The 11,850-nt window shown below is 37.3% G+C and overlaps 1 pseudogene; it reads right to left on the reverse strand.

Moving 5' to 3' along the window:
* Positions 1-395: 395 nt before the first annotated feature.
* On the reverse strand, positions 396-501 carry LOC128778394 (5S ribosomal RNA; annotated as a pseudogene).
* Positions 502-11,850: the final 11,349 nt, after the last annotated feature.

Here is an 11,850-nt window from a genome sequence, read left to right on the forward strand (position 1 = left end):
TTTAAAACATGTACTTCCATTTCATAGAGAGCTTGGAACATGCATGCCAATATGCCTTCTTATTTTTCTCTCACACAGTTCTGACTGGATATTTGGAGTTCATTTGTCATTTAACTGTAACTTTTGTTGCTGATTAAAGACATTTAATACTTTTTAATTAATTATTTAGAATCATAAATGTATCACATGCACATTATAAAAATTTTTAACACAAGTATGTGTTAAAAAAGGTAAGTAACCTCTTCATCCTAGCCCCTGGTCTTATCCTTTTGAGGTAACTAATATTTATAGCCTGATATGTGCCCATCCACATTGTTCTCTAGACTTTATGTATATGTTAAAAATATACATATATGTACATATGTGTATACATATATAGTATATATGTCTGTATAAGCATCCAACTCTTGGTTTCCCATCCAAGTACTAACCAGGCCCGACCCTGCTTAGCTTCCGAGATCAGATGAGATCGGGCGCGTTCAGGGTGGTATGGCCGTAGACCCAACTCTTGGTTTCGACTCAGGTCATGATCTCACAGTTAGTGAGTTCGAGCCCTGTTGGGCTCTGTGCTGACAGTGTAGAGCCTGCTTGGGATTCTCTCTCTGTCCCTCTCCCTCTCTCTCTGCCATTCCCACTCTGTCTCTTTCTCTCAAAATAAGTAAATAAACTTAAAAAAAAAAAGGAATGCCCGTTTGAGTGGGTGCATAACTTTACCAATCTTTTCCTACAGGTAGAAATTTAGGGACCTGGGGATTGCCTTGGGTTTGAATAGTTGCAGATTGTTACAGTCCAGATTTGAGGTTGCCCTGGCAATACAGACCCCTTGAAATTTAATATATTCCCTTTTATTTTTTTTCTTTTTCTTTTTTTTTTTTTAACATTTTTTTATTTATTTTTGGGACAGAGAGAGACAGAGCATGAACGGGGGAGGGGCAGAGAGAGAGGGAGACACAGAATCTGAAACAGGCTCCAGGCTCCGAGCCATCAGCCCAGAGCCTGACGCGGGGCTCGAACTCACGGACCGCGAGATCGTGACCTGGCTGAAGTCGGACGCTCAACCGACTGCGCCACCCAGGCGCCCCAATATATTCCCTTTTAAATGCTTCCACTGGGTAATGATCAGAAAAGAGCCCTTTGATTTTTGGAACTTGGGATGTCTGGCCACAGGCCCCTCGGTTTAATAGCTTTAGCATTGAAGATATTTAAACCCTTTCACCATCTGACCTTTGCCACCAGACTCGACCAACCTCTATTTGAAGAAGAGAACCCACCACATGCCTATAGGAAGTTCTTGGGAGCTTTGGCTTTTTCCTTGTCCTAGATTTATCTTCTGCTAAATCTGCATCCTCCCATCAGCTATCACCTGGGGTTGCCTTCAGCCAAAGCTGGTGCCTTTCTTTAGAACAGGCATCACTACAGACAGTAAGAAGTCTCTCACTTCATGCAGAATTCTCAAGGTCATCCTGTTTTTCCTTGATTTTACAAGGCTTGTAAGCACTTTGCAACCAAATAGCAAGATTTACCACCTTCCCATTTTATAATAATAGGATCCTCACCTCCAAGCCCCATCTTCATCCCTTAGGCAAAGTCAAATGTTAGCACCTTCTTCCTGATATGACATTCTGAATCAGTCAGTGTTCTTAGCTGCAAGCAACAGAAGATGACTCTTGCTGATTCAAGAACTGAAAAAAAAAAATATATTTAGGACTGTAGTCGATAGAATCTGTAGTAGAGCTGGAGAAATGTACTTGGAGGTTAGGACTTTGTCAGGCAGAATGCCCTGTCGCTTTGCTGGACAGATCCAGCTACTGGTCAAGGAAGATTGTCCTCGATGACACTGGATATTGGTTGCTTCTGAGGACATTGCTGCCACCATTCTCGTAATGCAGACTTACTGTACCTAGCACAGTCACCTGAGTAGATTTTTTTAAAGTTTATTTATTTATTCTGAGAAAGAGAGAGATAGAGACTGGGAGAGTAAGAGAGAGGCTGGGGGGGGGGGGGGGGTGGGTGGAGAGAGAGAGAATCCCAAGCAGGCTCTGCACTGTCAGCACAGAGCCTGATGTGGGGCTTGAACTCATGATCTGTGAGATCATGAACTGAGCCAAAACCAAGAGTGAGACACTTAACCGACTGAGGCACCCAGGTGCCCCAGCCTGAGTAGATTTGAACCTTGTCTTGCTTCAGTGTGTGTGTGTGTGTGTGTGTGAGAGAGAGAGAGAGAGAGAGAGAGAGAGAGAGAATGAATGTGTGTAATAGGAGATTTTAACAATACAACTATCAGGCATTTATGCTAAAAACTCAATTTTCTTTCTTTTTTTAAAAATAATTTTCTTAAATATATTCCATCTTGCTCTGTTAGCCCTCCGTGATGGCTAATTTTATGTGTCGATGTGGCTGGGGTATGGTGCCCGTTTGTTTGGTCACACGCTAGTCTAGTCCAGGTGCTGCTGTGCAGGTATTTTTTATATATGCAGGTATTTTATATGCAGGTATGCTGTGCAGGTATTTTTATACATTTAAATCAGGAAACGTTGAATAAAGCAGATACTTTCTGTGATGTCGCTGTGCCTCCTTCAGGAGTTCAGAAGCTTAAGAGCAAAGAAGAGAAAGAATTCTGCCTCCAGACTGCAACATAGAAACCCTGCCTGAATTTCCAACCTGCAGATTTCAGACTCACATTGGCAACGTCCACTCTGTCTTGAGTTTCCAGCCTGCTTAAGGAATTTCAGACTTGCCCCCACAATTGCAGCAGCCAAGCCCTTAATCCCTCTCTCTCTCTCTCTCTCTCTCTCTCTCTCTCTCTCTCTCTCTCTCTCTGTCTTTACGTATATATCTATTGGTTCTGTTACTTTGGAGAGCCATAACATACCCACTTAGCACAATTTGAGGTACTCCAGACTATCCCCTTTGCTTTTCTAACTTTTTGTTTGGATAACAGTTTGAAACTACAAATATGCACAATATTTGCCAAATATGCACAATGCATGATATAGCTTTTACCTAGATTTACTAATTTTTACTGTGTATATTTACATAGCTTTTTCTGAAAGTAAGTGGAAGGCTGTAAAATACTTTAGCAGGTAGGGGCCTCTTTCACTCCTGAATATTTCCTCCTGCAACTGCTAAGAATACGTAGTAGTCATCATGATGTGCCGATCGAATGTAGGAAATTAAATATTGATATAAAACAAGTATGTAATATACAGCACTTCCTCAAATGTCACCACTGTCTCAATATTGTTTATAGCAGTTTTTCAAAAATCTAACATCCAATCCAGGATCACAAGGTACATTCAATTGTCATAACCTTTTAGTTTCTTTGTCATATTCTTTTAGTTTCCTTTAATCTGAAATAACGCTTAAGCATTTATTCATCCTTTATGACACTGCATTTTGAAGAGTAAAGATCTGTTGTTGTGTAGAATGCCACCCAAGTTGGATTTTTCTGATTTTTTTCTCATGATTAGGTTCAGGTTTTGCATCTTTGGCCAGAGCACTACATATGTAATGTTAGGTCCTATTCAGTGCATTAACTTGGGAGGCCTATGATGTCTTTTGTTCACGTTATCGATGATGTTAACTTTGATCTCTATTAAGGTGGGAGCGAAAAAATTTTAACATTGTGGGTCATTCCACTTGCTCCAGTATTCGGTCATTATACGCCTTGAAACAAGAGTGAAGACAGATCCGTAGACAGATCTGTTACTGTTAGTTGGGTTCAGTTTCTACATACCTTTTAGTGTGAACATTTCTCTGTACCTAGTTCTGTAAACTATTTTTATGAGAAATTTATGGTATTATTTTAATCACTGCTGGATTCTGTTTTCTCATGTTTTATTTAGAAGTTTTGGATATATATCCATTAGTGAAACTTGTCTCTAGTATTTTTTAAAGCTGTGTTGAGATATAATTTCCATTGTAAAGTTCAACCATTTTCACTGTATGCTTGGTTGAATATTACTAAATTTACAGACTTGTGCAGCTTTCGTTGTATTCCAGTTGTAAAAGAAACGTTCTTGTCACCCTTAAAAGCTCCTTTGTGCCCCTTTACAATCAGTCTTTTTCCCCCACCCCCCACCCCAGGCAACCACTCATTGTTTTCCTTGTTTATAAATTCACTTTTTCTGGACATTTCGTACAAATAACAGAATATTAAATATAAAGTCTTTTGCACTTGGCCTCTTTGACTTGCATTAATGTTTCTGAGATTCATCCATGTTGTGACATGTTAGTAGTTTACTCCTTTTCATTGCTGAGCGGTGTTGCATTCACTGTATGGCATTAAAACATAACATGGCACATGAAAAATTTTACGAGTTTATTTGGGCAAATATTGATTGAATCAGGCAACATCCCATGTAGCAGATAGAAAAGAGCTCTGAGGAGCTGTACAGACTGAGAGGAGTGTTCTAACAGGTCTCATCTTGGTCACCAGAAACTGCAGAGGAGAAAAAACAATTTTCTCTCTACCCTTTATGGTGAGTGCGTGGGTGAGCCCTCTTTTTCTGCAGGGCACCTCATAAATGGATAAGCTCATCTAGGTGAAACGTTCTACACTGTGGCTGCCGTAAGTCAAAATTACCTTTGGTAAGGTGAATCTGCTTTTTTAGCTTGAAAACAAAATTCTACTCACCTGAGGCCTCACACTGGACCCAGTCCAGCTTAAGTCGGACCTAGCCTGACACGGGCCCAGTCCAACCAAGATCCAGTCCAGGTTCTTAGTGGGATCCAGTCCAGAAAAAGAAATGCTCATAATGCAAAAGCTGTGGAACTGGGTTTGGAGAGGGACTCAAGAAGGCTTCACTTCTTGGGGTAGCAAGAAAGAAGCAAGCTCAGGGGACTCAACAGGTACCCAATTGCTTGCTCCTCCTGGGGTCCCCAGAGAGGGGATTCTCTTTTGGTTTGCTCTTCAGACACGAGAACTGTTAAAAGATAAACTGAAGCATATCAAAAGTTTTAGGAGTTTATTTTCCAAAAAACCCATTTGAATGGGGCAACATTCATTCTAGAAGACAGGCACTCTCAAGGAGCTATACACACACGCTGACTGTTATAGGCAGAAGGGAACAGACGCAAGGAAGTTTCAAAACTCACTTAGCAAAAAAGCGGGTTGATTATTGCAAGGTTACTTTCCTTTAGGGGATTCCTGGGGTCTATTAGGCAGATTACCTAACTAATGCTCATCATGTAATTGACTGGTTTAAGATTCTATTTCTGAGAGAGTGGGAACTACAATTCTCAGTCTGGGACCTGGGACTTAGTGTGAGCAACTCCATCTTGGATCTGTTTAGTTTTCAACAATAGACGTCACATTTTGTTTATCTACCAGTTGATAGAGGTTGGATTGTTCCTATTCTTTGACTATTATAAATAATGCTGCTATGAATGTTCTCATATAATTTTGTTGGACCTATGTTTTCATTTTTCTTGGTAGAGTGGCTAATCATATGGTAGGTATATGCATACCACTTCAAGAAATTGCCACAGTCTTTTCCAAAACACCAGCACAATTTTTCATTCCCATCGGTAGCATCTGAGGGTGCCACTTTCTCAACAGCATTGCCAACATTAGGTATCGTGTGTATTTTTCATTATGATAGCGATTTTATGGGCATGAAATGGTATCTCATAGGTTTAATTTGCATTTTTCTAATGACTAATGATGTTTAGCATTTTTCATGTGCTGACTGACCATTTGTATATTTTCTTTGGTTAAATTTCTATCAAAATGTTTTGGGTGTTTTTTAGTGAGTTCTCTAACTTCCCAGTATTGAGTTGTAAGAGTTCTTTCTATATTCTGATTGTAAACCCTTTATTAGATATACAACTGGTGAATGTTTTTCCCCAGTCTGTGCTAATTTTTTTAATCTTTTTTTTATTAAAATAGTTTTTTTTACATTTATTTATTTTTGATAGAGAAAGAGCACAAGTTGGGGAGGGGCAGAGAGAGAAGGAGACACAGAATCTGAAGCAGGCTCCAGGCTCCAAGCTGTCAGCACAGAGCCCCGACGTGGGGCTCAAACTCACAAACTGTGAGATCATGACCTGAGCTGAAGTCGGATGCTTAACTGACTGAGCCACCCAGGCACTCTAATTTTTTTAATCTTCTTAGTAGTATCTTTTGAAGTGCAATCATTTTTAAATTTTGATAAAATTAAAGTTATTAATTTTCTTTTTCTTTGTATTATGCTGTTGGTGTTGTATCTAATATTTGTTTGCCTAATCCACGATCAAGAAATTTTTCTCTTATTTTTCAAAGAAAAGCTTCATAGATTTAGTTCTTACACTTAGGTTGATGAGTCATTTTTCATTATTTTTTATGGTATAGTGTAAGGGTCCAAATTCATATTTTTGTATGTGATTATTGCTTGTTCCTGTGGTATTTTTTGAAAAGACTATCCTGTTACTATTGAATTTCTTTTGTTTTCTTGTCAAAATTCAGTTGATCACAAATGCCTGTTCCATCGATCTATATTCCAGTCCTTATGAAATACTACGCTGTCTTGATTGGAAGTATTGTAACCAAACTACAGAAAGAGGATGGACCTATATGCCTGATTTGGTTCACATGTCAAGGTGGATGATGCCATACACACACAGTGAAAAGTTCATTTGTCACATTAGGAGACTTTCTGTGGACAGTAGGGCAGGTAGGCTAAGCTCATCTGAAAATGGCTTGAGAACAAGGAAAGCAGTTTGGCTTGGGGATTTTGTTATAGTTAGGGGATGGAGTTAGCAGAGACTTGATGGTTTGAATCTCCTACTGGTTCCTGTCAAGGGAGGGGCACAGGCTTTCTTATCAGCTTGCTCAGATGTGAGGCAAAAAAAAAAAAAAAAAGAGGGGTGAAGCTTAAAAGATTATCAACAAGCATCAAAAAATGGAGTCAGACTGTTTATTCAAGGAACTTTATAGTAAGTTTTGAAACCAACAAGTGGTAAGTTTGCTAAATTGTTTTAATTTTCAAAATTGTTTTCAAAATGCTTCTACTTTTCTTTCTTTTTTGGTGCTAGGTTAATGGGTTTTGATATTGGCAACTTACTTGCTTCATAAAATGAAGAAACTTTCCATCTTCCATAGCATCAACAATGAGGAGATTGTCATTTCTTTCAAAAGCAGATTAATACTTTTGAGAAACTCTTAGTGCCTAGTATTTTTTAAAATTTATGGGTACTTAATTGCCTTTCCAATTTCTTCTGTGATTATTGGTCTATTAATATTTTTACTTCTTATCAGCTAATATTGGAAAATTATAATTTAATAAGAAATTATGCTTTAGATTTTCAAATTTGTTATGTAAATATGTTGTGGAGCTGTATTTCGGCTTATTTTTTAAATGTTAGACAGTGTTTAATTAGTTTATTTCTTTGGATACATATTGGGAAGGAGTTGATACTACCCTCTGGGTAGGAAGTCAGTTCATGAAATGTCACTAGTTGCCAGAAAACACTTTAAGGGAGAAACTGGAGAATGGATAGAACCTAGCACACGGGGCATTGGAAGGTAAGAGGCCCCCTCTGTTCAGTCCTTTACCACTTTTGCCTTGGGGTTCCTGACCTCCTACCCATAATTGTCCTGCTGCTTGAGTGGAGAAGCTCTGGGGGTCAAACAAGAACAACCACTTATATGTCCTGTGGACTCTCCAGCTAAGACCCCCACCTCTCCCACCTTCAGCTTTATCAGCAGAGAGGAAACTTGAGCACTAACCCACTGCCCCAGAAGGAAGATCTGGTTGCCTTTTCCCGGTAGGGAGCTGAACCCTTACAGAACTCCCCACTTTGGGAGCTGATGTCAGCCACAGGGCTCTGGGCCTGAAGGTGACCAGCTGGTGGGTTCCAGCCTCCCTGGGACTGCAGTGCGAGTTGGAAGGCAGGGGTCTTGCAGACTTGGGCATAGGCTTGGCGTCCTATTTTCAACACATCCCTGGAGCTAAAAATCCCCCAAAGAGGGAGCCACTTTCCTGACCATGAAGCATGTCTCCGAATTATAATTTCTTAAAGTGCAAAATGGTTAAGTGTCAATGTCAGAGTGTATTTATTTTGGTGATAATTAAATGCATGATATGCTAAGAGCTCAGACTAGTATTTGGCACACAGAAGGCACTCAAATGTTGATTACTATTGGTATAGAATTGCAGATATAACATTGCTGTGATATTTTAATCCTTTCGTTATGCCTTGCTTTTCATTCTTGGCTGAGTTTTGCTGTCTCTTGTTTTTCTTAATTAAGTTTGCTCTGGATTGGCTATTTTACAATTCGTTGTTAAGAACTTCCCTTTGATTTGATTTTTACTCTCTTCTAGCTAAAAATTTTTCATTCAATCAAGATTTTATCTTTGTGCCTTCTTTCTTTTGATTTATTTTGTTCTTATTTTCTAATTTCTTGAATGCTCAATTTACATGCTTTCAGTGTTTATTGATAAACATATTTATAGGTGTTCCTATAATTGTCTAAACTGTACTTTTTTGTTAAATACTTTCCAGATAGTTTTGTCTTTGTTTTTTTTTTTTTTTATCCAGAGATTATTTAAGAGAGTGTGTTATAATTTTTAAGTGGTTAATATCATTTTTTGGTCATCTTTTTTGTTGTCTACACTTACTACTTTGGTAATGATCAGGAAAATAGCCTTTTAAGCTAAAATTTGGCAGAATAGATTATAGATTATTTTGCTACCACGTACAAAGTAAGGTAAATTTTGTGTTTTATCAATATAAATAAAGAATGTATGTTATCTGAAAAGTGTAAAACTCTTTTTCTTTTTCCCTCCCATTTATATATATAATATATAATATATAATATATAATATATAATATATAATATATAATATATAATATATAATATATAATATATAATATATAATAATATATATTGGATGGATGTATATTTGTATATCTCATATATATGATATTTTCTCTGCATATACATTCTTTCTCTATAAATTATATATATTTACGATATATATGAATGGAAGGGATGTAAATATCATATATATGATATTCTGTCTACATATACATTCTCTCTACGTAAATTATATATACATATATAAATGGGAGAGACGTATATCATATACATATGATATTCTCCATATCCTTTCTTATTGTTGACTATTGTAGTCAAGGCCTTTATAGTTTCTCAGGTATTTTTGTGTTTGTAATAGTAAAATGGTTGGTTTACAATAGTAAAATAGTAATTAGTATAGGAATTCTACTTTTTCTGCAGCCCTTGAAATGGGACAGATGCATTTCTTATCCATGAAATGTTTGAAATGGAAGAGTCCAGAGAAATAATCAAGTCCAACTCATCTATTGTAAAGGGGAAGTGAATAGGAAATTACAAAGTGACTTCATAGGTGTCACAATAAATTAGTGGCAGCATGAGGCCTTAACCTCAAGTCTTTAAGCTCTAGTCTGTCCCTTTCACTCTTCAAAGAACTTAATGAACCTTCTGTGAGAAACAGTAAAAAGGAAAGTCCACTGACATGGATCCTCCAGTGAAAGGGAAGAGGAGGGATGATACTTGAAAGACATTCATTGTTGTCTGTTGTTTCTGCTAAGAACCAAGTTCATAACCAAAGGCTATGAAATTATGTCTCAGATAATATTTGGAGCATGCTTATACTATAAGAAAATTCATTGTGTGTGTGTGTGTATATATATATATATATATATATATATATATATATATAGTGTATATATATATAATGTATATATATAATTTATATATATAAGAAAATTCATTATATATATATAATTTTTATACTGATTACTATTTTACTATTGTAAACCAACCAATTTACTCTTGTAAACACAAAGATGCATGAGAAACTATAAAGGCCTTGACTACAATAGTCAACAATAAGAAAGGATATGAAGAATATCATACATAAATATATATATAATCATACATGTATATATATATCTCCCATTTATGTATAAGTATATATAATTTATGTAGAGAGAATATATATACACATACTGGGGAGTGAAGTTTGGGTATCTTGAGCATGTGACAGACATCTGCGAAGCCTTGTTACAGGTCTGCTTTCCCTAAGTTTCATATTAGGAAAGTAAGTCTCATGTAACAGTCAGAAATATAAGTGCAATCTTGTGCACTGGAATTGGAAAAAATACCATCAAGGGTGGGTCCTCTAAGGTAGCTTTATCTAGGTCTTCTGACAATTCATGAGCTTAGCCAGTTTAGGATTCAGCTTTTGGATGAAGATATCAAGAGATACTTTAATTCTTAAAGTCGATATTTCCCCTAATAAATTATTTGTTGTAGTTAGGAATTTGTAAAGGACAGAGAAGAATTCTTACTCTTGTGACTATGAAAAATTACACAAGCAATTGATGTGTTCAAATTTGGTAGAGGCATTGTTTTAAAGGAGCATAAGATAATACTTTATACATACAGATTAATTTGCACAGAGAGTGTTCCTGCTATGCTAGAAAAAACCTTTGTTTTTTGAATTTGTTCCTCAGGTGAAGATAAAAAAGTAATATTGCACAGCACTACTCCATGAAAATGAAATTTGGCTCTAATATGATTGACATTTTGGCTTATGTCTTCAGGTTGGCTTAGTAGGGTTGGGAAGTGGTAGAAGGGTGGGGGCACGGGGAGTGAGCTGCAGACTTTATCTTTTGCAGGAGACCAAAAGAGGCTTGGGAATCAATTGCCTTGTGATTATTTGCTGAATTCTGGGTACAGATAATCTGAAGCTTACATAGCTTTTTGTCCTTTTTGATTTTTTCGTTAACTTTGCAATGACAAGAGCACCTGTTTTATGCCACTGATATTTTAGTCCTCACTTTGAGCATTATGTGGGAGGTTAACTGTGCCATCAAGCACGTGCTGCCAAAACTAGCCTACCCATTTGGAAGCATGCTGCGTGTCTAAGGGGAATGAAGTAAGCTTTAGCAGATGATTGTTACAATGGCCTCTTCATCCGTCTGTCCACCTCCGCTCTTGCCTCCCTTGTGTTGTGTTTTTTATACTCAACACTGCAGTCAGGGTAATCCTGTTAAAATATGAATTTGATTTAATGCCTTCAAAACTCTTCCAAGGCTTTGCATCTCACTCACAGTATAGCAAGTACTCTTAAGGATCTCTTGATTGCTGCCTCTTTCCATGTCTGGGCCCCTATTTGTTTCTATTCTCCCCTTTGTCACTATGGCAAAGCCACACTAGAATTCTGTAAACACGCCAGTTTCTTTCTGGCCTCAGGGTTTTGGTGTGCTCTTCCCTCAGATATTTTATAGACGGATGTTTCACTTGTATTTCCTTTGGTTTTTTTCTTTTTAATAAACTTGATTTTTTAGAGCCACTTTAGTTTCATAGCAAAATTGAACAGAAGGTACAGTGATTTCTCACATTCTCCCTGCCCCCACTCAGGCAAAGCCTCACCTATTACCAGCATTCTAGCCCAGTGTGGTAAAATGTGGGAACCAAATTCCATAGTTTACATTAGGGCTCCCTTTTGGTGTTGTACATTCTGTGGGTTTGGACAAATGTGTATTGACATATATCCACCATTGTAGTAACATACAGCATGGTTTCATTGCTGTAAAAACTTCTGTGCTCCACCTTTCATCCATCCTTCCCTTTAGATTGGCTTCTTCCATTTAGTAATATGCATTTAAGGTTCCTCCTTGCTCTTTCATGGCTTAATAACTCATCTCTTTTCAGTATTCTATTCCGTTGTCTGGGTGTACCATAGTTTATTTATCCACTACCTCTCGAAGGACATGTTGGTTGCTTAAAAATTTTGGAAATGATGAATTAGTCTCCTGTACACATTTGTGTGCAAGTTTTTGTGTGGACATAGTTTTCAGCTCTTTTGGCTAAATACT

This window comes from Panthera pardus, unplaced genomic scaffold (assembly GCF_024362965.1).
Source record: "Panthera pardus isolate Hobbes unplaced genomic scaffold, ASM2436296v1 HiC_scaffold_2, whole genome shotgun sequence".
Lineage (NCBI taxonomy): Eukaryota > Metazoa > Chordata > Mammalia > Carnivora > Felidae > Panthera > Panthera pardus.